Source organism: Heterocephalus glaber, unplaced genomic scaffold (assembly GCF_053883595.1).
Source record: "Heterocephalus glaber isolate CG9 unplaced genomic scaffold, H.glaber_assembly_v1.0 deba00000613, whole genome shotgun sequence".
NCBI classification, from domain to species: Eukaryota; Metazoa; Chordata; class Mammalia; order Rodentia; family Bathyergidae; genus Heterocephalus; species Heterocephalus glaber.
This window is the reverse complement of record NW_028258152.1, coordinates 3,013,044-3,040,143: the sequence shown is the minus strand read 5'-3', so window position 1 is coordinate 3,040,143 and position 27,100 is coordinate 3,013,044. Positions and strand designations below refer to the sequence as shown.

The following is a 27,100-nucleotide window of genomic DNA, read 5'->3' as shown; positions in this document are numbered from 1 at the left end:
CATTTATTTCTTGTCTGTAGATTGGGCCTGCTACTCCCTGTGCTTCTCTGGAAGGGCCCTGCTACCATCAAGTCATTAAGAAGTCAGCTGTTCCCTGCTAAAAGCTATAGCAGCCCGAAGAAATTATATAGGTCATTGAAAAATAATTCCCGCTTAATCACCTTTATCATGGTGATTAACAAGAGAAAAGATTTTGTCTCCTTAATGTACCAAGCCAGGGTCAGGGTCACCTGCTTGACCTCCAGTTCACTGGGGCACCTGGTGCCAGACAGGATGTTGGCCCTGAAGCTGCCCAGACTAGTGGGCCACAGTCAGCGTCCACATTTGGAGAGCTTCATTGGTCTTCTTTGGGTAGAAATTGAACAGAAGATTCAGACCCTAAGTGTATTCTTTAATATGGCGTACAAGTTGGCTTTAGATAACTTTTCACATAATTAAAGGCTGATTTCTCTTAGCCTTGGTTAATCCCTTCCCAAAAAGCTCCTAAGAACTGTGTCCTTGTCTGCCTTGAAATAAATTAAGTTTGGGGTCCCATTTCTCATATTTCGGGTAGAGGAACAGGATTACATTATTCAGGGTGAGTGGAAAGGGCAAGAGAAAGTGGGCATCACTGAAGTGGACTGGGCAGTGTTTTAGAGTGGTCTAATGATTCAGGCCCAGCTACCCAGCTGGCTTCCTTGCTTCTAAGGTAGAGACACTATGTATTGTACAAAGCGTTCTGTTTTTACAGAGGCGGACAGATGCATTGCTGGAAACAGTCCTGTGCCCTACCTTCCAGGTTTGGTTCAAAATATTTGCTCTGCAAAGTTCTTTCTGTAATAGGAAATTCATAGACAGTGGCTACAAATCAAGAAGCAGATGTGCAAACATGTAGAAATGTAACGGTAAATAGAAGAAGAAACAGATAAATGTTACCTTAGGGGAATGAAACTGTGATTTTGTATCACTTCTAAAAGGGAAATTTGATAAGGAATCTCCCTTCTGTCCACAAACAAAGCAAAATTATTTTCTCTGATCTCTACTTAGACATTTGATTTTTATTCTGTGTACATTTGTCTCATAGAACAATCCATAGGCCCATTGAAGATCTGGGCCCTCAAATTCTGGCCTGGAAGCAATTGATATGTTTCACTCTTATGCCCAGTGACTTCACTCTTGATTTTTAGCCCAGGTAGAGGAACACTGGTCAAGAGTGATAAAAAAAACCCAAAAAACTACAAGAACTTCATTTGTAGAGATCTCATAGTAAAGATAATAGCAAAAGTGAACATTTCTGTGGTATGTTATGATTAACAAAGTGCTTTTACATTTGTGCCATGTGATTTTTTTTTTTTTTTTTTGAGACAGGGTCTCTATAGTTCAGGCTGTCCTTGAACTCACTATGTAGCCCAGGCTGGCCTTGAATTCTCATAATCTCCCTGCATCAGCCTCAGTGCTGGGATCACAGGTGTGCACCCACCACGCCCGGTCTTATGTCATGTTGTTTAAATATTTTGCAGTGACTGTTGTTAGACTGCACAGGAGGAAAACAGCTGATGTTCAAAGATAAAAAAGGACTTTTATGAGGAGTTTGCTTCAGTGTGTAGTAGACTTAGATCTGAATTCAAAATTTCTGATTTACAGGCCAGGCTTTTAATTTTTTCCCTGTTAAGAGTTTTGTGAAGTTCTTGGATATGAAATGAGGTCTTAGTTCTTATTAACCAAAGTGCGAACTCATGTGGAGGTAGGACAAAGAGACTATATGTAAATATGTGCATATGTGTATATGTTTATATAAATAAAGATAATATATCCTAGCATCTCAACAGTGTGGCTGTCTAATAAAATTGCCTTACATTTGGGAGGGAAGCCCTGGGAGTATCGTGGGTGAATAAATGTTCCAATAGATTAGATAGAGGACTTTTGGTAATGTCTAAAATTGAAAAAAAAAAAAACCCCAGTAAATAGTAATAAAAGTGTGTAGTTTACAAATATGGAAGTAATTGTGAGAAAAAGATGGCTAGAGGAATAGAAGGAACTTTTTGTTGTTTAAAGAATGGAACTCAGAGGTGAGAAAGAGACAAAAGTTCTGTTTTTGGTTATATATTTTATACTAGATAAAATTTTATTATTTGTACATATATTTTTTAATAAAGGCCCTTGGCAAGAATAAAGGTCTCTTATCAGAATTTTAGAACTAATAGGACCACAGAGGGTGTTTATTACCAGTTCATTCATTTTGCTGATGAGGAAATTGAGCTAGAGGAGTTTACATGTTTTGCCCAAGGTCTTGTAAGTAGAGGGACAAACCTCTCCCAGTACAAGTTCTTACCCTTTCCTAGGCAGGTAGAAAATTTTCCAATTCGAGTGATTCCTCAGTTAGCTCTCTAAGCAATTCTTTCTTCTGTTTAGGTTTTACAATGTTTGAATAAGGTACAGGACTATGGATTCAAACACAGTTATCTGTAATTCCTCATATTTTCCTTATGAAAATGCTTCAGATGTCTTCAGACTGAAGATTCTGTACTCTTTGTACATGAGTTTGTCTGCTGCGATGCAGAAGGTGACCGTGTTGCTCAGTAGAACTGGATAAATACTGGAGCTTGGGCTGGGCTTTTATGCTGAGAAGCTATTACTCCAGAGATTCTAAAGGGACTTTGCCTGTATGTATCTATGTGTATTGCTTAATTTTGAAGTTCTGAGAATATGCTGTGGTCTTCTAAAAGAGAGGTAGAGACAGATGATATTTTAGAGCTGTAATGAAAACTTAGCATCTTAAGTTTTCCCTTTACAAAGATTTTCTTCTTTTCCAGTTATGTCAGTAACTTAAAATGAAACCTGATTTTTTTTCTGAATGCACTCATAATACATATTATTCAGAATCCACACATTGCCAAAATGTAATGTTGAAAGTTAAAATGAACTATAATTTTATATTCTGGAGAAACTGCTACAAATATGTATATTTTCACCCCAAATTTTCCCATATAAAATATTGTGGATATTAATAACAACTAGGACCAGTTCAGTTCGACTTTCAGCTTGGTATTTATTTATTTATGCAGTACTGGGGATGGATGCTAAGATAGCGTTCTATCACTCAGCTGTCCCCAGCCATTGGTTTTTATTTATTTATTTTTTTGGTACTGGGAATCGAATTCAGGTCCTCGCACTTGCAAGGCAGGCGGCGAAACCACTGAGCTAAATCCCCGGGCCCCATTCATTTTTATTTTTAACTTGATAATACATCTCGAAAATGTTTTCATGACCATGCATACAGCTCATTCTCATTTTCTTCTTTTAATTGGCTGTGTGGTACTTCATTGTTATTTCTCTCTTTGGGAATTTGGGTTTCCCGGTTTTTCACATTAAGAAGAGTTCTTCAGAGAACATCCTTGAGTGTATCACTGTACCACTTGTGTGTTTTTAGTAGGGAAGGCTTGTGAAAGAGTCACAGGTATGAAAATGTTAAAATTTCTCTAGCTTACATTTCCTTCCATAAGGTCCCTTCAGTCTTAGTTGTATTAACACCCTTTTTTTTTTAAGGCACAAGCCTGAAGTTGGAAATTATTAATACATGGTCAGGTGAGGTCAGAATAGTGCAAAATGCTGAGCTTCTAGGTGGCAGTCACCTCATTTCCTCACCCTTCAGGTTCCTTTTGGTTTTAATGTTTTTCCCCCAAAGAGAAGATGGTACTTGATAACAGCTATAAAAATACTTGCAGTTGTTGGATGATCTGCTAATTAGCTTTTATGAAGCATAGATTTTTTTTTATAGTTTCTTAACATTATCCTTGCTAATTAGCTTTTATGAAGCATAGTTTTTTAAAAACAGTTTCTTAAGAACATTATTCTAGGACATGCCATTAAGGAGTTCAGAAAATCCATTAGGTTTTCTTGAATGTGGAGAGAATATATTTTAGCGCCTCTCCTTGTATTGTTACAGTTTACCTCTATTGAAATATTGGTCATGGTCACTTTTAGTATCTTTGGGCTTTAGGAAGTGCCAGGATCTGATTTCCCTCTCCTATGTGTGCAGACAGTGTGAAATAAGATACTTCGGCTAACTTTCATGATTCAGACTCATTGGGCAGGAACTTTTCAGGAATTCCTATGACATAGTTTTTATTGACCACTGCAGAGACTTGAATAATATTTTCATTTGGTCCAGCTTCTTTCATAGCCATTCCATTAGAGAAGTATGTTTTAGTCCTTAGAATGAAAATTTTTTTTCTGTGTATGTTCATGGGACTTTTACAGTTCATTCATCTTACGTTGTAATATATCAGAAATGCATATAAACAAAATATTTACATACATTAATCTATTCACATACAACCCTGTATCTATATACACACGTAATGTATATTCATGAATGAGTATATCTTGATATAAGATTTTTGTTTTTGTTTTTTTTCTTTTCTTTCTTTTTTTTTTGAATTTTTGAGATAGGGTCTCGCTATGTAGTTCAGGTTGGCCTCAAACTTACAATGTAGCCCAGGCTGGCCTTGAACTCACTGCAATCCTCTTGCCTCAGCATCCCAAGTGCTGGGATTATAGGCATGTGCCACCACACCCAGCTGTTTTTTTCTTTTTTTGTGGTAGTGGGGAGTTGAACCCAGGACCTTTGTACTGAGCTACATTCCCATCCCTTTAAAATTTTTTTTCTGAGATGGAATTTATCACTAAATTGCTATGTTATACCAGCTAAGCTTGAACTTGTGGCCCTCCTGCTTGGCCTTCCAGAGTGCTGCGATTATAAGCATGTGCCACCACGCCCAGCTAAGTTTATATTTTAAATATATGATCTTCTCCGTGTCCTCTAAATAAGAATGCTGCCTGCCCATGTTTATTAGGAAAAATATTTCTTGATTTTTTTGGTATGAAAAATTTTCTTAATAAAATTAGAATTTCTTAGGACATGGGCAATCTTATGGTTTGCGTATACTTATATTTTAGTCTTTTTGTGGGAAAATGTAACATGTCTAAAGTATTTTTAATATTTTCTCTAATACTAGGTCACTTTTTTGATAAGTACTAATTCCTTACAAATCTGCTTTTGAAGACAAATATGCTCTAATTTGTGCATACTCCAAAATGTTTCTGCTTTTGGCTTATTTTAAGCAAGATGTATTTAAATTCTTATGAAAAATCTGACAACAGGGCTTTCATCTTTCATTGACCTTGATTTGCTGCAGGAAACACCAAAGTACTTGATATTTACACTGCTTGTATTAAAAGACTTAATGTACTTTCTTACCAGCTTGATTAGTTTTGACTTCTGAGATTCCTTCTTCTATTTCTCCACCATGTGACTATTTAGGATTTTGCATGACCTATTTGGAAAGTGCACACCGGAGTTGCCCTAGAGCAAGAACCAGCTTGCAGCAATCTCACACTTGTGTTTTCCCATCTCTCCTTTTTTTTTTTTGTTTTCCTTAAGGGAATTCTGCCTCTTGATTGTGTTATCAGATTGGGTTGTCACCGAGGAGTGGCCATTCCTTCACAGTGATTTATGAAATGAGTAATTCTGACGAGGTTTCCTGCCTCAGCCTGACTCACTCAACCTGCTGTTCTCTGATCTTCCGGTCCAGGGATGCCAGGCACCACCTCTCAGCTTGGCACTCTTCCTTATGTGGTCAGTTCTTAAATCTTCATCTTCACTGCTGACCTTTGGAATCCTAGACTTCCTTCTCTACTTCCTTCTGTTTAGTCTGTACAGGGTTAGATCCTGACATCAAATTAAACTCTAGGAAAACAAGAGTAAGTGCACATTTTAATCACCCAGCAGAGGGCCTTCTACTGAGTAGAATCTTGTGAAAAAATGTTGGTTGTTGATGATTTGCCTTTTGTTATTACACAAGCAATTATATTTTTCATTTTGTTTCTGTTTCCAGTTTTTCTTCCCCAATCCATTTTCATGCCACAGTCAGTTTGATTTTATAAAATATAGCTTTGTTTATCTCACCAGTCATGGTCCTTATTTTCAGCTGGTTAATGACTCAGTTCAAGATGTGATAGTTAATTTTTTGTGTCAACTTGCCTGGGCCACAAGTTGCCCGTGTAACATTCTGGTTGTGTCCATGAGTGTTTCTTCATGGGATTAGCTTTGGGATCAGTAGACTCAGTAATGCAAATTGCCCTTCTCAATGTGGGGGCGTAATTCAATTTGTGTAAGTACTTGTCTTTCCTGCAGTCATTCCCTTCCTCCTTACCTCTTCCTTCCCTCCCTGTCTTTGAGCGGGGACGGTGGTCTTTTTCTTCCTTAGACTCAAATGGGAATTTATATCATTGTTTCTCCTAGGTTTCCAGTTTATAGACTGCTGATGTTGGGACTTTATAGCCTCCAGAATTACATGCACCAATTCCTTATGAATCTGTGTATAAACACCCACTTTTCCTACTGGTTCTGTTTCTCTTAAGAACCCTAACACTCAAGCCATTTGTCACCTGATGCCCTGTGTAGATCCTCTTTCTGCTTTGTCAGTAGCACATTTTTTTTTTTTTTTTTTTTTTTTTTTTACGGTGCCAGGGATTGAACTCAGGACCTTGCGCTTGGGAGGCAAGCACGATGACACTGAGCTAAATACACGGCACTCCTCTCTCCGCTTTGGTTCCATGCTAGGCTGTTACTCATTCTGAAACACACCCTGTCTTTCCCTTTTCCTCATTTCTTTTGAGACCAGTCCGTCCTTCCAGTTTAATCCAGGGATGTGCATTTTAAAAGCCTACCTCTGAGCCTTTGTGATCCTTTCTTTCTTGGCTGTCTTTTTGTCTAGCAATTTCCTAGAATCTTCCCAGTGAAATTTTAGAGACTCAGTCATTTGATGCCGTCTAGTGTTATCTTTTATACTTTTGTCCTTCCCAGATAGACTGTACAATCCTTTAGGATCAGGACCAAGGTGTATATCAGCAAACACTCTACTGTTCCTGGTGGTGCCTTTCTTTTAGTAAGGCGGCCAGTGTGTTTGGCTGGTTTTTCAAAGCACTATGATCTTCCTAGGGAAGGAAAGGCAAAGGAGGGATTGTGTGCCTATAGTCCCCATCTTGAGCCCATGGCAGAAATGTTTAATTCACTCCTCATGGGCCGGAACTTGTTTTCAATGCTGTGGTTCAGAGATGGCCTGTTAGTTGTTTGAAGTTGTTACTAGAAATGAAACCTATAGCCCGAGGCAGGAGAATTGTAAGTTCAAGTCCATTCTGGGCAACTTAGTGAGAGCCTGTCTCAAAAATTTTTCAAAGGGCTGGGATGTGGCTTAGTGCTGTAAGGGGCAGGGGGCTGGGGGTGGGGAAGGATAAAATTTGCATTATCCTTGACTGAGAGCCAGTTTTTTCCTAAGGAAAATAATTGAGTTGTATGTAATGTCCTATTGAATTTGTCCATTCTTGAAGTATCCGTTTGCAACTGTTTATGCTGTCATCTGCTTTGCTTTTGTCTCTTGTAATTCCCTTTGCTATGCCTCTTGTTAAATCCATTCCTGTCTTCCTCCTTAAATACCTTATGTGGTATGTAGCACATTTAGGTCAATAATTTTAAGCAAAGATGGAGAAGAAATATGGAAAGTGAGCTGTCTGTTCCTAGGACCTTTGGATTTGTCAATTTTTGTTTAAGTACAGTGTGACTTCCATTATTTTTCCTGCTGTGGTATGTAGTTTTTGAGGAACATCATAGAAAATTTGAGCTCATTTTTCCTTTTGGTTGGTTACTCAAAGTATTGGAGACCCTCTATACTTTTTATCCTCTTTATTGTGTTTTGTATTTGTCTTTTACTATACTATGGTTTATTTAGTTGTTATAACATTTAAAGTTCTGTGAATAGCAAAGATCGTTGGCCATATTAGCTTTGGCTAAGTTGACATTATATTCCGAGATGTGATCCAGTACCTGATGATTAGTATTTCTTAAAATTGAATGGAGATTTGCTAACCTGGGTCCCTTCACTCACCACATCCCTTTTGTTGCTTAGGCTTCATGTTGCATCCTCTGGAACCTTTTTCTTGTTCCCTTCTTGTTGTTGAAGACCTCTACTATCTATATTTAGTTAGCTTTTTCAAATCATACAACCACCTGCTTCACAGGTCTGTGTCTTTGTAATAGTTACATTAAGAGCAGAAGTTATTTACATTTTCTTGGCAGTTCACTATTTATAAATCCTTTTTGCATATATATCATTTGAGATATCCTTGAGTCTGTGACAGCCCTAGCATCCTTCAGAGCTTACCTTTCACCAGAGTTAACAAATATTTTGCTGCCAGGGGATGCAACCATTTTTAAGGGTATAACTGTGCTGTTGCCAACTTGTGTATGATGCACGTGCCTCTTTGTTTTTTTTTTTTTTGAGACACAGCCTCACCATGCAGTTCAGACTGGCCTTGAACTCACTGTGTAGCCCAGGCTGGCCTCGAACTTGTGGCAGTCCTTGAGGAGCATGCCTCTTTGAAGGAGTCTTTGGGCCTTCTAGAAGCACTCATTACATTCTCTAGAAGAGTGCCTACATGGTAATAAGTTCCTCAAATAAAGTGATGAAAATGAGGAAGGAAGAAGAAAAGGAAACAGACTGGCATCAGCAAGCATTGTTTTGATACTTTTCAATGGAAGGTACTTGGCTAGCTGAAAAATCATAGTTGCTGCAAACTTAATTTGTTGGTAGGAGCTTCATGTAAACCTGTGCAGTAAGGATTGGAGACATAAGCATGGAATTGAGAAGGTTGCCCTACAGAATGTGATCTTGTAGTAGTAAGAGCTAGTGACTTTCAGGCTCTTTGCCAGGAAGTTGCCATCACTGCTTCCTACCCCCTTCCTTGATAAACTATTGAAGATGGAGCTGTTTTCCTCCTAAAGGCTTCTCCAAGCCATGGGAGTGCTCAGTAATGATTAGTGTGTAATGATGACACAGGAATATTCCTCTGAGCAATTGGAGAGCTGTAGGCGTGTCACACATTGACAGGTGCTCACAGATCTCTTTTTGGTGTTTTGAAATATCACTTCCCAGGGAGTTGTATAGAACTTGTTCTGACAGAATGGCCTTAAATATTCATTCTTTTACCCATTACTTTGAGAGAAATGCCAGCATTTAGTCTTCGGCTTGCCACTAGCAATTTTGGAAAAATTGTACTGCAACTTTTTTAAAAGTCCAATTTTCATATAGCTCATTTGTCTATTACTTTAGTAATATTATTGTTTGTAAAGATGGAGGAACATACACTTTGAGGTTAGGAAAATTTAGAGCTTAAATGAAGGTCTTTGATCATTTATACCTTCTGGTAAGATAATTAGCAAGGATTTATTATTGTGTGAGCTACTTGGGCATAGTGGAAAGAGGTTGCGGTTTGGATGTAAATGTGGTTCTAATCCCTGATCTATACCAATTAGGAAATGTGTGACTTTGGACAAGTAACTTTTCTTTGACAAGCCTTAACTTTCTTATCTATAACATAGAAAGCTGAGTGTGGTGGCACATGCCTGTGGTCTCAGCTACTTGGGAAGCTGAGGCATGAGAACCATGAGTTCATAGGCAGCACAGTTAGACCTTGTCTCTTATTGAATACAGGCCCACATGCACACATACACTTAACTATTCTTTTGGGCTGAGGGAGTAGCTCAGTGGTAGAGCACTTGCCTTGGGTTCAATCCCTAGCACCAGAAAAAAAGGGAAGAAGAGGAAAGAAAAAGAAAAAAAGGACACCCTGGAGAGTTTCTATGAGGATTAAATAGATAACTTATATGTAGTGCTTAATATGGAGGTAATAATTCTTGGTATTGTTATTTATGTATTAAGGGCCTGTTAGCATTGTTCTAGGGTCCTGTGGGAGGTTCAGTAGGTGTGCAAGCTGTATCTCTGCAAAACCACAAAAGATAAGACAAGTTTGTGTGTTCATACACAGAAAATCAGGACAGTATGTAATGAAGTGTTCTTTGTAGAGAGGGGAAGTATAGGAAACTGGAAAGGCAGAGGTCACTCTGGCCACAATTTTTAAGACTCATGATGGGGATTCCCTTAGGGTTCCTGTGGTCTCAAATAGTAGAAGTGTAAACTGCATAGGGCTGTGAGTTTAGCTCAGGGTCAAGGCACTTGCCTAACACGCCCAAGGCCCTGAATTCAATCCCCAGCATGACAAAAACAGACTGTAGAGAAGAGGGGGACTGACTGCCTCACATGGCCAAAGCATGGGAGAAATGACTAAGTACTCAAAATCCCAGAAATGATTCTGCATGGCCTCACTCCAGGGATGTTACTGTCCCTGTGGAGAGGCACAGATTATCTGGTGGTGGGCAGTCCTCTCTAGAAATACCTGGATGAGCTGGGAAAGAGAAGCAGCTTTTTTATTTTTGAGACAGGATCTCTCCTCTATGTTGGCCTCGAACTTGTGATCCTCTTGCTCAGCCTTCTGAGGGCTGGGATTATAGGCACGTGCCACCTCACCTGGTTTAGAGAAGCAGTTTTGAAAAGAAGGGCTATACTCCTCTCAGGAGAAAAGAAGGTGCTGAACATTAAGAGCAGGAGAGTCTCCTCCTGAGGGGAAGAGGCAAGCTTGAGCTGGTTGCAAGGAGGGGCTGAGGGTAGAGCCCTGACATGGTCCAGAAGACGGTTTGTTTTTGTGAAGTAGGGTAAGGCGGACTCAAGGTGGGTGACTTGTAGTAGTTTGTTGAAGAATATGGACTGATTTGATAGCAAATAAACCCTGAGATTAGTATCAGATTGTCAGTCCTAATGGATCCTGGCTGTTATTCTTTAAAATAGGTTTCATATTGTAGACCAGTTACTTGAATTAGTAACCAGAGGACCGAGTTGAGTACATACAGTTGGGAAGTTACACTCCTTGATTGTAGACAAGGTAGTCTTTGTAGTTAAGTGACTGATACCCATCCTGGCACTACTGGGAAAACTAGATGCTACCAACATCTAACCTAGATGCTGTCTTACCTTTCCCATGAGGGAAAAAACCAACAATGCTGTATTTCAGGGTAACCAAATAGGTGGTTCAGATAAAATCTTGCTTTTAGGTGAATTCCAACTAATAAATATACAATGAAAGATAAAAAATAAAATATTACCATTTTGTTATCCCTAATGAAATAGCAGGTCTAGCAAATGATCATCAGTGGCTACTAAAATTGTTAGGATATGGTAGGTAGTTTGAGGTTCTGGATTGAATCCTCAGCACCGAAAGAAACGCAGCCTCCTAGACCCCAAACCAAAAAAAGCTGTTAGGTCAAAGGCTTATGGGGAACTTTATAAATGAAAGGTCAGGCTAATAAACCCTGATCCCGCTGATTGATTTTAAGTTTCAAAAAAAAAAAAAAGCAAACATGACATGCCTTCTAACTTAATGCAGTAGTAAATATACAAAACCATGTATGAAGTTTCTTGCCACAAAACTGAATACTATTTCCTCAAGCCTTTAGATCCAACTACCAGATATGTTGTGTTTTTGTTTGTTTAGACAGGGTCTCACGGTATAGTCCAGGCTAGCTGTGTTACAATCTAGTATGCTCAGGCTGGCCTCGGATAAGAACTTCTTACCTCAGCCTCCCAAGTGCTGTAATTCCAGGTGTGCACTACCATGCCCAGTCCAACTATCAGTTTTTAAGAACAGGAAAAAAGAGGACCATATCAGTTTGTAGTGATATCATCAGTCAAATCCAGAATGTAAGTTTCTTTAGGAGATATTGCCATACTCAGCTTGTTCTTTGAGTGGCCAGGAAAACAAAGAGGGAAAATAATTATTATTAAGAACTATATCAACTGTATTTTAAGCTTGATTTAGATAGGTCAACTATGAAGTTAAACCTATGAATATAAACTTACGAGACAATTTGAGGAATTCAGACTTTGGCTGTTAGAGACATTAGACCATTTTTTGTTAAAGCAATGATAGTATTACAAAGAAGAATTCTAATTTCTTAAAGATGTATCTCTTTGTATCAGATTTTATTTCTTAAAATTATTTATGTATTTGTTTAATTTCAGTACTAGAGATTTAACCCAGGGCTTTTAAATTGAGCTGCAGCCCCATCCCTTTTTATTTTTTCTTTTGAGATAGGGTCTCACTAAATTGCCCAGGCTGGGATTGAATTTACAATCAGTTCTTGCTTCAGCCTTATGAATAGCTGATTATAGGCCACCACAGTTGACCATTATATTTTTAAAATTTAAAGTAAAAACCTAATTTTTATTAAAATTTTTATTCTGGTGCATGTTTGTAATCCCAGCACTCTGAGAAGCAGAGGTAGGAGGGTCACAAGTTTGAGGCCAGCCTGGGTAGTTTAGCAATTTAGCAAGACATTGTCTCAAAATTAACAAAACAAAAATGGGGATGTAGCGCAACATGAAGGCCCTGTACTGAAAAAAAAAATCCATCTCCTAGTACTGAAAAAAAAAAAAAAATCAAAAAAATTTTTTAGTTAACATTTTTTTTTCAGATTATATGATTATCATTCGTTAGTACTACTGTAACAAGCACAAACTGGTCATTTGAGAGAAACAACTTGGAAAGGTTTGTTTTGGTTCATTGTTTCAGAGGTTTCAGTTCCTTGCTGCCTGGCTGCATTGGATTGAGGCCTGGGGAGAGGCACAAAGTATCATGGAGGAAGCAGAGGAAAGTGGCTCATGTCCAGGCAGCCAGAAAACAGAGAGGGAGACATTGCCAGAGAGGAAGGGGCTGAGGATAAGTTAGTCTTCAGTGCGTGCTCCCAGGATGCACTCCCTTCAGTTAGGGCCCGCCTCCTAAATTTCCATAACCTCTCAGTAATGCTATCAGATTATGAACCTATCTGTGGATTAATCATTGATTAAGTCAGAGTCTTTACGATCCAATCACTTCTCAAAAGCCTTAGCCCTGAACATTGCAGCACTGGGGACCAAGCCTTCAGTGCTGAGCTGTGAGGGATATTTCATATCCATCCATAACATGCATGGATTAAAAACCAGAAATTTATTCTCATGGTTCTGGACTCCAGAAGTCTCAAAGCAAGATGCTGTATAGGCAGAGCTGCACTCCTTCCTGAAATGCTGGGAGAGAATCTTGCCTCTTCCACCTTCTAGTGGCTGCATTTCCATGCTTTGTCTTCACTTTGCTTTCTCTTTCACGTGTGTCTATATGTAATCTCCCTCTGCCTTTTTTCTTACATGTGATGGCACCAAGGGCTACCTGGATAATCCAAGATAAATTCTTCTCAAGATCCCAATTTAGTTACATCTTTTGCTGTATAAGGTAACAGTCACAGCATCTGGGGATTAGGAAGTGTATATATCTTTGGGGGGCACTTTTCCCGCTTATCTCAGATATGATGTATGAGAGTTGCTTTAAAACAGTAGATTAGGAAGCTGGGCACATCGGCACACGCCTGGAGTCCAGGCTACTGAGGCAGGGGGATCCCTTGAGCCTACTTAAACCCGGGAATTTGAGACCAGCCTGAGCAATGAAACCTTCTCATCCATCAACCAACCAGCCAACGTACATGGGTAAGGAGTAGGAATGGATGATTCTGATGGGTTGAATCAAGATTGGCCAAAGTGAAATAAATAGGACACACATGCGTAAATACCAAATAGTTTCTCCAGTTTGAGAAACTGAAACTGTAAATAAGGATCAAGATGTGTAATAGATAATGTGAAATAGGAAGAAAATGTTCAAAGAGGAAGAGGGAGGGGAAGGGGGAGGAGAAAGGAAAAAAGGGAAAGGAATAAATGTGAGAAAAGGAAAAAACAGAAACAAAGTCTTTGTAAATAAGGAGGGGTGGAGGGGTTGAAGGGGGGAGGGCAGGGGAATGGGGAAAAACATAAGAATCAAGATATATCATGTAAAGGTACAAATTCCCAATGATGAATGTCATCATATTGTATACCTAAAATGTACCAATACACTTAATGAATAAAAAAAAGATTGGCCATACATTATTAATTTGTGAACTAGATGATGGTTGTTCATTGCATTATTTTACTTTGTCTGTGTTTGAAATTTTCCATAATAAAAAGTAAAAGCAAACAAAAAAGGGTAAACTTTCACATCAGTATTCTTTTTTTTTCTGGTACTGGGGATTGAACTCAGCTCCTTGCCTTTGCGGGGCAGGTAGCAGAACCACTGAGCTAAATCCCCAGCCCTCACATCAATATTCTTTAGTCATCAGTTCCTCTCAGAATCTAGAAAATTTCACTATTAGTCCTGATAAATACAAATTTTTTTTTCTGTTTATAAAAATTAGGTGTGAGACTTCCAATATCCTGGTTAATCCTAGAAGTTCTTACCAGCCTTTTGAAAATATTTCCTTCTATTTCTTGAGAAAAGTAAAGGGCAAATGAAAATCCCTTTACTCGGAGTTCAGGAATTATACAATGGCTTGAGGCTTAGATAATCCATGTTTCTTCTTCCTAGCATATTGGTGAGTGCATGAAGTGGCCAGGTTGGATTTGAAGACCATTGGCAAAGTATCTTCCTATGGCACCTTTGTTGAGATACAATTATGAAAGGGTCAGCGTTTTTATTGTTAGGAATGGCTCATCTTTCAGTGTTGTAGTAGGGTGATCATAATATGTTCAGGTGAGCTGCAGCTTGCATGGAGAGCAACCTGGGTGTAGCTCAGTGGTGATTAATATTTTCTCTGAATTGCTCTTCTAAGTAGTTCCATGGCATTAGAAGGCTTGAGATTTTTAATTCCTCAACTTTATTATTTCTCCTTTAAAACCAAAACTGTTGAGTTATTGCAATTTTCGCCTCTCCTCCCTGTGCTAGAAAGATTTCAAGGTATAATTTAAATACAACCACACAAGGAGCACAGCATTTCTCCTAAGAGCTGTTATGGTGTATCAGAAGTGTAATATTTCTTAAAATACCACATTATAAACCCAATTCAGGTGTAAATGTATATGATGATGACTGTCAAGATAGTACTGCTATAAGCTATTTAAGTTACTTCATGTATATTTTAGTGCTTTAGTGATTTTTTTTTAAGGGAAGAAAAACAAATTTATATTGGAGAATCTCTGTTTAAATAGAACTTAGGTTGTGACTTAGATTTCCAAAAGCCTTTAGAAAGAATCAGCTTATTGACTTACTGTGGTTTTGTATTTCCTTAGAAATTTTTATATTGAATTTTTTTACTTCCGTGTTAAAAGCTGCATTTAGTAGGGAGTGGTATAAACTTTCATTGCAAAATCTCAAAATTAGACCATCTTTTTTTAGCTCATGGGTTAGGATTTAGATGGTATGTTTGTTGTTGATATTTGAGAATAGTAAAGTCTAGCTTCCTTTTAGTGGTGAGCTGTTTGTGGTACAGATTGTTTTGGGTAACTCAGATACAAAAACATGAGGCCACTTAAGTACAGAATTAAGACTTTTTGTGGTATATGTGTTATAAGAAAAACATCCACCACGTCCTACATTAAATTACAGGATTGGAGAAGGGAGAGGAACAGAGATAAGGGAAGTCTGTCAGCTAAGAGCTTTGGGCACACCAACAAGACTGCTTTGCATTCCTGAAAGTATGCTAGGCCTTGACATACATACCAGGCATCCACTAGGCACCTCTGCACCCTGATTTTTTTTTTTTTTTTACATGCAGATTCTGTTTATTTAAAAATTTCAAAAACAAAAATAATTTTCGAGGTAACAATATGTATTAATATAGTAACAATAATTATACCATCGTATCTAATATTACAAAAAGAAAAATACAGGGGAAGCAGATGACCTAATATATATAAATACTATAAAATCTTATTAGAATAAATAAAGTCGTCATAAATAAAGGGCCCACTGTTTGGGGGTTGGGACTTGGCAATGGCTTTGGCTACTTGCTTGTGGAGGGAAATTTGAGCCCCAGGATTCTCCCTCAGGGGAGGCTCCAATCACCAGACACTGGAAACTCAGGTCTAGGAAAAAGTGGGAAGGGGCCTACTATTCACAGCGCGCGTAAGATTCCAGGAGACAGGGTTGGCCAGGAGCCAGAGCTCCCGGGCCCCCTCAAACATGCTACATCTTAAGCTCAGGAAACACCCCTCCCCCACACCATGAACACTGACTGGGCTTGCACACTGGGGGCCTGCCCCAGTGTGGCATCAGGGGAATGGGTTAATGCATTTTGGAATGTGGGGGGAGGGCCACCTGATTACATTGGGAGTCTCCCGGGTCCCAACAAGTGTCTCCCCCTTGAGATCCCGCTGATCTGCTCTAAGTGGGCACTTGTCACTCAGAAACAGAGATGCGATTGAAGATGGGGAGCCGCCTTGGGGCTGAAGGGGGCTGGGGTGTAAAGACCCCAGCCTCAAAGACAGGTGAGTCTGATCCCCCCAGGCTGCTGCCACTGCTGGCGTATTCATCAGGATCAGATCCCAAGGAGTGTGCAGAGGGGCTTCGAGCCGGCCCCCAGATGCTGCCTGGAGGGGCCCTTCCGCAAGAGGGGCAGCAGGCTGGGGTGGGTTCCTTCTTTGCCACAGGGTAGGGGGCAGCAGAGAAGGCAGAGGGTGAAAGTAGAAAGTCAGCTGCAGGTGGTGGTGGGGAGCTGGAGGGTGAAAAGGAGGGTGGCCAAGGACTGCCTGGTCCTCACTGGGGTTGTGGATGAAGTGACAGTGTGAGCCATAGGGGCAGCGGCCCTGGAGGTAGAACTTGTGGCAGAGTTCCGTCTTGTACTTGGGGTGGCGACTGGCCTGGCGCAGCTCACCCCTGCCATGGGCAAACTGGCCCTTCGCCCCAGAGCGGCAGCGCCCACTCTTGGAGAAGGTCCGACAGAGCTCAGTCTTGTATTGAGAGGAGGTGGTAGGAGTCACAGTAGGTGAGGTGGGGCTGCGCCCTGATTATGTGTAGCTCTCCATACTATTAGCTGCAGTCAGTCTAGAAGCAGCAATACTCCTTACGTATCATCCATCTCCTCCGTATTCTGTCCCCCTTATGTGTAGCTAGTGTAGGTTCAATGTAAACAATTTATACATTCTTTCCTTAAATTCTCATCGTAGAATTACTTTTGGCTCTTAGGTCTGTGGACACATATTCAGTTGCTGTCTAGCCTTGCTACTGGTAGCTAGGGTAGCTCGTTCTGGAGCATGGTTCTAGCTGGTGTCTGTAATGGCTCAGTCAACTCCTTTAGTTCAGAGAACTCTTGGTCTCAAGAGTTTGGTGTACTTGGTTCATATAATCTGTAAGGCTGGCTAAACATTACATTGTGTCAAAAGACAATCACGTTTGGTTTTTTCAGGTTTTTTTTTTAAATTAGTTTGTAGTACATAATGATTACATTCCTGGTGGAGAGTTGTGTATGTACATAACAATATACAACTCTCCCCTTACTCTCCCCTCCCTCCAGCCTTTTACAATCAATCTACTCTTCCTAATATCTATCCTTTAATATGCTCTTTACTTATATTTTGGCTTTCTCATATAAGAGAAACCATGCAATATTTAAACTTATGTGTCTTATTTATTTCACTTGACATTAGGAGCTCAAAGTGCTTACACTTTTTACAGATGACTCAAGTTCTTCCTTTATGACAGTAGTACACCATTGTGTATAAATACCATATTTTCTTTATCCATTCATCTGTCGATGGACACGTAGGCCAATTCCAAGATTTAGTTATTATAAATTGTGCTGCTATAAACATGGGTATGCATGTAGCACTATAATATGATGCCTTTAACTCTTCTGGGAAGATACCTAGAAGGGGAATATCTGGGTCAGTGAATTTCTGGTTTTAATTTTTAAGGACTCTCCATACTGATTTCTATAATAGTTGTACTAGTTTACATTCCCACCAACAATGTACATCCTCTATCGCCCAGCATTTATTGTTGTTTGATTTTTTTCTTTTTTTTTTTTTTTTTTGGTACCTGGGATTGAACCTCAGGTCCTTGCGCTTGTGCAGCAGGTGGTGAAACCACTGAGCTAAATCCCCAGCCCCATGAAGATGTGTTTTTTTATTCAGTGGAGTATTACTCTGCCATAAAGGATGAGCTTGAGACATTTATAGCTAAATGGATGCACATTGAGGCCATACTCTTAAGTGAACTAAATTGGACACATGTTTAAATACCACATTGTTTCTCTGGTGTGAGAAACTGAAAGTGGAAATAACTAAAAGGTACATTAGTCACTGGGAAATGGGAAGAAAATGTTCAAATGAGAAGGGGAACAAAGGGAGGAGTGGGAAAGGAAAGTAGGGACAAGAAAAAAGGAAAAATCAAAGGAAAAAATGAAATCAAAGCTTTTGTAATAAGGAAGGAGATGAGGAAAAACAAGATACATCATGTACTGGAACAAATCCTCTATAATGAATGTTATCAGTATGTTTATCTAAATGTACCAGTGTTTTGCTGAAAGAAAACAAAACAAATGGATCTAGGAGTCAGTCTTCTGCATGTGCATAGCCAGTTTTCCCAGCAGCATTGCTAAAGAAGCTATCTTTCCTCCAACGTATGTTTTTGGTCCCTTTGTCAAAGATTAAATAGCTGAATGTGCCTGGAGTTGTTTTTGCATTCTCTATTCTGTTCCAATGATCCTCATGTTTGTTTTTGCCATACCATCCTGTTTTTATCACTGTGGCTTTGTAATGTAACTTGAAGTCCAGGTTTTGTGATGATGCTTCTTGCTTTGCTCTTGTTGCTCAGGGTTGCTTTTGCTATTCTAGGTCCTTTCTGGTTCAGTATGAATTTCAAGATTGTTTTCTCTAGTTTTGTAAGGGATGCTCTTGGTATTTTGGTTAGGATTGGGTTAGATCTGTATCAGTTTAGGAAGTATGACTTCCAAAATATATATATATATACTATCCAATATAATATTGACTATATTGGTTCTGCCTACCAAGGGACAGGGAATATCTTTCCACTTTTTTTTTTTTTTGGTACAGGGGATCTAACTCGGGACCTTGCACTTGCAAGGTAGGCGCCGGAACCACTGAGCTAAATCCCTGGCCCTCTTTCCACTTTCTGATGTCTTCTTCTATCTGCTTTTTTCAGAGTAGGTCCTTTGCTTCCTTGGTTAGATTAATTCCAAAATCACATTTGTTTTAATGGTTTTATTTGGCTTTCTTTAAAAAAATCTGCTACTGGAGATTGAATCAAGGAACGTTCTACCACTGACCAATATTTTGTAGCCCTTTTCTTTTTCATTTTGAGACAGAGTCTTGTTGAGTTGCCCAGGTTAGACTGGAACTTGAGATCCTTCTGCTTCAGCCTCCTTGCTAGCTGGGATTATGGGTGTGTGCCACCACCCTCATTCAAAAAGAAAGGCTTATATTATTATTATTTTTTGAGGTATTGGCAGTTGAACCAGGGCTTTAGCACCCTGCTACCTTCTTTGAGACTGGGAATTGATAAGTAGTCACTAAATTGCCCAGGTTGGGATTGAATTTGAGATCCTCCTGCTTCAGCTGAGTGCTGAGATTACAGGAGTGGGTCACCATGCCTGGCTTTAATATGTTCATGACAGGGTGTAATTCATATATCTTGCTGCTGAGCAGCTCTGAACAATTGAACATGCATGTACAATCTTCACTGGTAGGAACATGTTAATTTTTCATTGATGCAAAACTTGTACATACTTATGGGTAATATAATTCAGTACATGTATACAGTGTGTAACAGTCATAGCAGGGTAATTAGCATTTTTATCTCCTTAAATATTTTTCATGTTTTTGTTGAGATCCTTGAATTCCTGTTTCGTAGTTGTTTATAAAATATCTAATAAGTTGTAGTAAACTTAAGTTGCTCTGCAGTGCTGTATCACTCCAGAACTTATTCCTCCTGTCTAAATTCCTCCCATTAGTCAGCCTCCTGCTAGCCCAGCTTCTCTCTATCATCCCTAGCTTCTAGAAAAAGTGTTCTTTTTTTCAATGAGATCGACATTTTTAGCTTCCACATATGAGTGAGAACCTGTGATATTCGTCATTCTGTAATTGGTTTGATTTTTGATTCTAAGATTAGGCAACAATTCATAACATAAAGTAGAATAAGTGTTCCAGTGGTCCAAGAGGTTGGTTTTATAGACAGAGAAGGACTTACAGCAGAAACAAAAATGAAAAGCAGATTGTTTTATTATTTTCCTTGTAAGGTGGGGTCTGGGACAGAGAACCATAGGAAAATAACCATTAGTTACCATCTAGTTATTTCAAGTTATTTCTTTTGCATACAGATTAAAACTGAGGAAACTCATTATCGTGTCAGTTGAAACTGGCCTGCTTGGGAAATTTGGCTGTTTTCTCTCTAATCCTAATTTCTTGGAAGGTCAGATAAACAACTCTTTCAGTTTGGTGACGGAGAATTTTACTGTGACTCCATTTTGATTTGTAGTCTACTCTGTTCAGGAGCTTAGTCCAAAACAGTAACTTTTAGTAATTTTTATTTAATAATTGCTATGCCATTGTAGAAGACTTACTTTGTAGATTTATTTATGGGAAAACTATTTTCTGGAGAGTATGAACTGGAAATAGTATATCATACTAATACAGATATAAAATGCCTTTTCCCTGAGGGTAGTCATTGGTGAAGGAATAGATCTAAACCCTTAAGTCTCTTGGGCACTGGTTGCTTACTAAATGGTTTATTGTGAAACTAATGGTTACACATTTTCCAACCATCTCGCCCTTTCACAGTTGTAAAATTACCCAATTTACATACCTGGTGATAAAAGAGAAATGGTGTGTGAAAATAATCAAGATAGTGGCTTACATTTCACTTGGTAAAGTATCATAATATGTTCTTCATTTTTTAGTATATGCTTTCTTCAAGGAAGAAGTATTTACTTAGTAATATTTTTGAAGGTGTGCTTTGTTTTATTACCCAGGTGTAGCACAGTTTTTCAGGAATATACATTTTTATCTAAGATGAGATACTTCTTAAATTTTGTTTTTCTCTCGTGCTATTTCTTTGTTCTCTAAGATATGTTACAGAAATGCCATAAATGCGATATAGAAAGCTGATTGAAAAAGAACATTTGTTTAATGCTTGATTCCAGTGATTAAGAAACTTTTAGGCAATATCAAAGCATTATCTTCAAGAAAATAATGAATATGAGTGTCGCCATCTAAGCCTTTACTGATTCCACATCCTTAATATCTCTCAAATCCATTCATTTCCTACCATTTTTACTGACTCTACCCTTTTTTCTGTGCTATCGCAGTAGCCTCTGAATTGGTCTTCCTGACTCCTCGCTGGCCAATCCCTGTGGTTGTCAATCCCACCTGAAGTGAGAGTTAAACAGTGTGGATTTCATCATTTTCTCTCCTCTCCTCCTTCCCAGTTGACATCTGTTTAGCGCGTCTCATCAGTCTTAGGGTAAATGAAGATTCTTTATTGTGCATCTTTCTAGCATCATCTCATATGACTTTCTTACCCTTAGTACTTAAGGTTTATTGTCTTTCATTCAGTCCTTTTCAGGTGTCATGCTGCTCACTTTGCTTGGAACACCATTTTGATACCTTCACTTCACTACCCATTGCCTAGTTTTGTCTCCCGCGCCCCCCCCCCCCCCCGCCTTCTTCATTTCCTTAGAAAGCCTCTTTAAAGTAGTCGGATCTCAGTAGTACAGCCTTTTATATCACCATGTATGCCGCCTCCTTAGACTTACTGGTTACAATGTGTATGCTTATATAAATTATTTTCGTGCCTGACTGTAAACTTGATGAGGGCTATTTGTGTGTCTATTTTTGTTCACTGCTATACCCCCCGCACTTAACACAGAACCTAGCACACATTAAGTATATTATAAATATTTGTTGAATTAATGAATAATATGAAATATATGGCTATTATCAAGTTGATTAAGAGCACACACAATGCCATTGTCAGAGATACTGTGAAAAATAAAGGGTACCCGTCAAAGAAATCTGTGAGGTTGCCTGCTGTTGTTAGAAAGGCACTTGGGTACAATTCTGAAGAATTTTCTGTTAAGTACAGTGATCCCTCAGGGTCTGTGGGAGACTGGTTCTAGGATGCCATGGGGATGCCACAGTCTGCAGTGCTCAAGTCCCTTATAAAATGGCGTAGTATTTGCAGTACCTATGCACATCCTCCTATACATGTTAAATCATCTCTACAGTAAATATCATATCTAATGTAGTATAAATATTATATAAGTAATTGTATTGTTTAGGGACTAATGACAAGAAAAAAGTGTACATGTTCAGAATTTTAAAAAAATATTTTCAGTTCATGGGTAGTTTTTATTAAAAAGTTTATCGGTACATTTTAGGTATACAATATGATATTCATCATTGGGAACTTGTACCTTTACATGATGTATCTTGGTTCTTATTTTTTCCCCATTTCCCTGCCCTCCCTTCAACCCCTCCATCCTTCCTTATTTTTAAAGACTGTTTCCATTTTTTCCTTTTTTCATATTAATTCCATTCCCTTCTTTCTTTTCCCCTTCCCCTTCGGACCTTTTCTTCCTATCTCACATTATCTATTATACATTTTGATTCTCATTTACACTTTCAGTTTCTCACACCAGAGAAACTATTCAGTATTTACACGTGTGTGTCCTATTTATTTCACTTTAGGGAATGGCCTCGAGGTGTATCCATTAGTTCATTCATGGTTAATTGATTTGAAATCTGTGGATGGGGAGGGAGCTGTAGTTTACAAGCCACTTAAGAAAAACACTTGCCAAGCTGCTTGTGGTGGGATAGGCCTGTAGTCCTAGCACTCTAGAGGCTGAGGTAGGAGGATCATGAATTCAAGGCCAGCCTGAGCTATATGGGCAAGACCCTGTCTCAAAAAAAAAAAGTACTTGCTAAGCCAGGCATGGTGGTTTGTATTTGTAATCTCAACACTCTGGGAGGTTGAGGCAGGAGGATGGCTAATTTGAGCCTAGCCTTGGCAATTTAACAAGACCCTGTCTCAAAATTTAAAAAAAAAAAAAAAAAAAGGAAAAAGGCCTGGGAATGTAGTCAGTGTGAAGGCCCTTGGTTTGATCCCCTGCCTCCTTAAAAAAAGAGGCACTTTTAAGGCATGGTGACATATACCTGTAATCCCAGCTGCTCAGGACAATGAGGCAGGTGGATCTCAAGTTTGAGGCACCCCCCCCCCCCAATTTAGTGACATTGTCTCAGAATAAAACAGGACTGGAGATGAAGCTCAGGTGATGTCCTAGTTCAATCCCTAGTACACCCTGGGGAAAGAGTGGGAGGGAGGGTGAGGGAAACACTTATCCTTTTGATCAGAAATAGTATCCAGTTTGAGGGTTCTTTTTATTTTCTAGAAGTACTTCCAGTGGACAGATATCAAATTACATTTTTAAGGAACCAAATTTGCCACAGCTGAAAAATTTAAAAGAATGTTTTATGCATGAAGGCAGTCCTAAAAGAGTTGTTCCTAAAAGGTTTTGAGGGTTGGCTGGCATTTTTGTAATAAGTATGTAGTCTTTGAAGAGACTAATATTTCTATGGATGTGTGGGTTTTTCCATTTCTGTTAACATCTTTTACAAAGTCACTCTTTATGTAGTAACAGTGTTTCAGTTTTCCTTCTGGTCATGAGGTGGAGGATACATTTTACTTTAAATCCTTCACTTCATCTTTGTGCTTTTTGTTCTCCATGGGCAAAATAAATCTTTCAGAATTTGTTTTTTACCAGAAAGGAATGTAATAGGGGCTCGGGTTAGTCATAAAGTGCTTTAAATTCCTCAGATGTTGAGCTCTCTGTTTAGGAAAATTCCCTGTTCCTGGCAAGGATCATAGAGCCAGGACCAGATTCTTGAATTGAAAAGTGTCATGAATTCTTGCCAACTTCTGTTACTCAAGATTATTTATTCAATACCTATGTTGATTTAGCTGCTAGCATTTAACCTCTTCTAGACTAGGTACTGCCCCTTTTATCATTTAATTTTGGAGGTGTGTACCATTTTTCTCCAGTAGCTTAAATCAGTATTCATTTTTAAGCAAGGTTAACTGAGTTTAAAATAACACATAAATGTATTTGCATTTAATCCTTAGAAACACTTTTATATATACTATATTGATAAAAGCAACTGTTTCTAAGCAAGTTATTTGTCACAGCTCCATGCAGTTTTCATTTGTTCACCTTTGAGAAAATGTGCTCCAGTTCACATGATGTAGATGGTTTCACAATAGTGGACAGGTTTGTAAACTGACATTTTTGGGGGAAGCCTTGGTTACGTGGGTGGTAACAAAAGTTCTTTTGACCTTTTATTCTGGTGTCCTTGTTTGCACCTGAGCAACAGAGGCTTAGAGCGTGCATTTGCTTTTTTCATTTACTGCTTACCAATAAAAGCATGCATTTTCCTGCAGCTTCAGTTCAGACATATTTCCTTCTGCAAATACATGTTCTGTGCCTAGCAATAATATCCAGATTTGTGAGATAATGATCTTTTAAAGAATGGTCCTATCCTAAATATCTTCTTCAGCAAGGTTACTGCTCTTTGGTGAATAAAGCTGGTGGAAAATAACCTTTTAGTGTTTCTCAGGAAGACTTGCTGTGTTCTATGCTCATCTCTGAGCATTTCAGCAAACCAGAATCACTGTTTTTGTCTGTGATCCCTGGCCAATCTTGCCTTACCTCCAGTGGAATTCTCCCTGGAGGGATTTGAATAATGTCACATGCATTTTGACAGGGATGCACTTACATTTGCACTAAGCCCTTCATTATTGTTGTTTTTAAAAATCATTCTTAAACTGGTGTTTTGTTATTATGTATTTAATAGGTACAGTTGACGTGTTCTTTCTTTACCTGATTGTTGTGCTGTTTCCTATGTGGGGTATTAAGAAAAGGGAATTGCTCTTTCAGGTGACATAGTGACACATTGGGAAATTATCTATGGCTTCAGGAAGTCTTGGGAATGATGGCAGTAAAGTGCAGCAGTCACTGAAATGCTATGAGGTCATGAAAAGTTAATGCCTTGTAAACATAATTCCTCCTATTTCAAATAATGACCTCCTCAAATTCAGGCAACATATATAAGATCATTCTGTCATGAAGCCATTTGTGGTGGCACACACTTTATAATCCCAGTACTTTGCTGAGGCAGGAGGATCTCAGATTCAAGCCCAGCCTGAGCAGTTTAGTGATTTAATGAAAGCTAGTCTCAAATAAAGGGATTGGGGATGTAGCTCAGAGCGAAGGGCCTTGGTTCTATCCCCAGAACTGGGAAAACCAAAACCATTAGGATATGAGTTGAACAATTTAAAACCGGTGAAGAAGGGGTAATAAAGAGTTCAGGTAATTCACCATTCAGCTGTGAAGGAAACAGACTGCTTTATATGACAGGCTTACCCATTTCTTTCAGGAGGGACGTGAAGTGAACAGAGGTGAAATAATTGCCAAAAAGTCATACCTGCAGTCAGTGGCAGAGATCGGATCTCAATGCAGACCTCGGCCACTCTGGAGGGCTGCCTCTCCTCTCCTCTGGGAGGGTGCGTGTGTGCCCATAAGAAGCAATCCATACTCCCGGGCTGGGGTGCAGCTCAGGAGAACTGTGCTTGCCTAACGTGTATGAGGCTCAACAGTGCAAAAGAAAAACAATTGAAAAGATAAGGCAAATTTAGATTTAGAAGTTAAGTCAGAAAATTAGTTGAGCTTTACTTGAAGTAGTGTTGATGTAAAATAATGTCTCTACTTTCAAGGAAATAAGAACAAAGCTTATTCCAAGCCAAATATGAGTGACAGTGGCCCAGAAATATGGATTCAGGTTACCCTTAATGACATATTCCGCTATGGAAGAGGTCATGAACTTTGATAGTTACAGAATAAAAGTCACAAATCAAAACAGTGACCAATTACATTGATGGGAACATTAGGTAAGAGAGCTATAGCAAGGGAGGAATCTCCTCTCCAGGTTTTAGGTGTTGCAGCATTCTTAGTTGCAGAGTTGCTGGAAGCTAGACATCTGCCAAACATAGTGATACGTTCCAAGAAGTTTCTGTATTAGTTAGAATTTTAGGTCAGATACAGAAGTTAAAGTATTGGGCTATGAACGACCTAAGATAGTCCAAGATAATTTTGGCTCTTAGCCTATAGTATTCCATTTCTCCACAATCCCAGTGTCCTACTTGGCCATGGTCAAGGAGTTTGCAGGATCTTTAGTATAGATGTGGCTTCTTCAGAGAACTTCACGTCACACCCACATTTAGATTCAATAGAAATTTATCGAGGGCCTATTATGTGTCAAGCACTATGCCAGGTGCTAGACAGGATATCAAGTTCACCACCTGTTATGGTTTATATCTAGATGTTCACCAAAGCCTCAAGCCCTCATGGGTGGGGCTTTTGGAAAGTGATTGGATTGTGGGGCCTTATAGCTAACTTGTTTTAGGAGATGGGATCTGGTTCAAAGAGGGTTACTGGGAGCATGGCCTGGAAGGGTTTGTCTCCTTCTCTCTGATTCCTGGATTCTATGAGGGGAGCAGCCCTTCTACCATTTGTCATTCTGTCTTGTCATTCGCCTTGGAGCCAGCTGACTGTGGACTGATACCTCTACACACTGTGAGAAAGTTGTGAATTTTGGGTATTGGGTCTTAGCAAGGAGAAAGTGACTAAAATACCAACTGTCAAAGCTTCTAAATTATATAAAAATAACTTGTATACAGGACAATTCATTCAGTAGACATTTACTTGGTGCCTGTGGTTTGATAGAACGAGGTTAGATACTGAGAATCAGTCATTCATTAATTCATCCCAAACTTCTGATCATCTACTATGTGCTAGGCACTGTTGTAGACACTGGAGTATAGCTGAGAACAAAGCACACAAGGTATGTATACTTGTTGGAACTACATTCCAGTGGGAAGGAGATAGACAATAAATAAGCAAGAAAAGACCTACTGTGCAAAGAATTAAAATAGAATGGTATGCAGAGAGTGGCTGGGTAGCAAATTAGAGTAGATTGCAGTGATTGGTGTGTGAACAAAGCACTGTGAGTGAAGCTGGCTGTGGAGAGCCTTGGTGCCCTCGTGAGGAAACCCAGGGATGGCTCTGTGCTGACAGGGCCGGAGGCATATTCAGGTGTAACTGGGGGAATGGTTTGTAGTCTAGGTTGGTCAGGGGAGAGACTGATGAGATGTGAAGATTACTCCCTGAAATTATAGCCCTATTCAAGTTCAGGGGAAGGAGAGAGGAGGAAGTGGTTACTTGTCAGGAGACACCTAGAGAAGGCTTCCTGAGAGGGTGACACTTAAG

The 27,100-nt window shown here is 39.1% G+C and overlaps 1 protein-coding gene and 1 pseudogene across 4 annotated transcripts in view; one reads left to right on the top strand and one right to left on the bottom strand.

Moving 5' to 3' along the window:
- Positions 1-27,100, top strand: part of Fhip1a (FHF complex subunit HOOK interacting protein 1A) — a 260,320-nt gene that overhangs the window by 1,023 nt on the left and 232,197 nt on the right. The gene's annotated exons all lie outside the window — the stretch shown is intronic.
- On the bottom strand, positions 16,151-25,368 carry LOC110346592 (mRNA decay activator protein ZFP36 pseudogene; annotated as a pseudogene).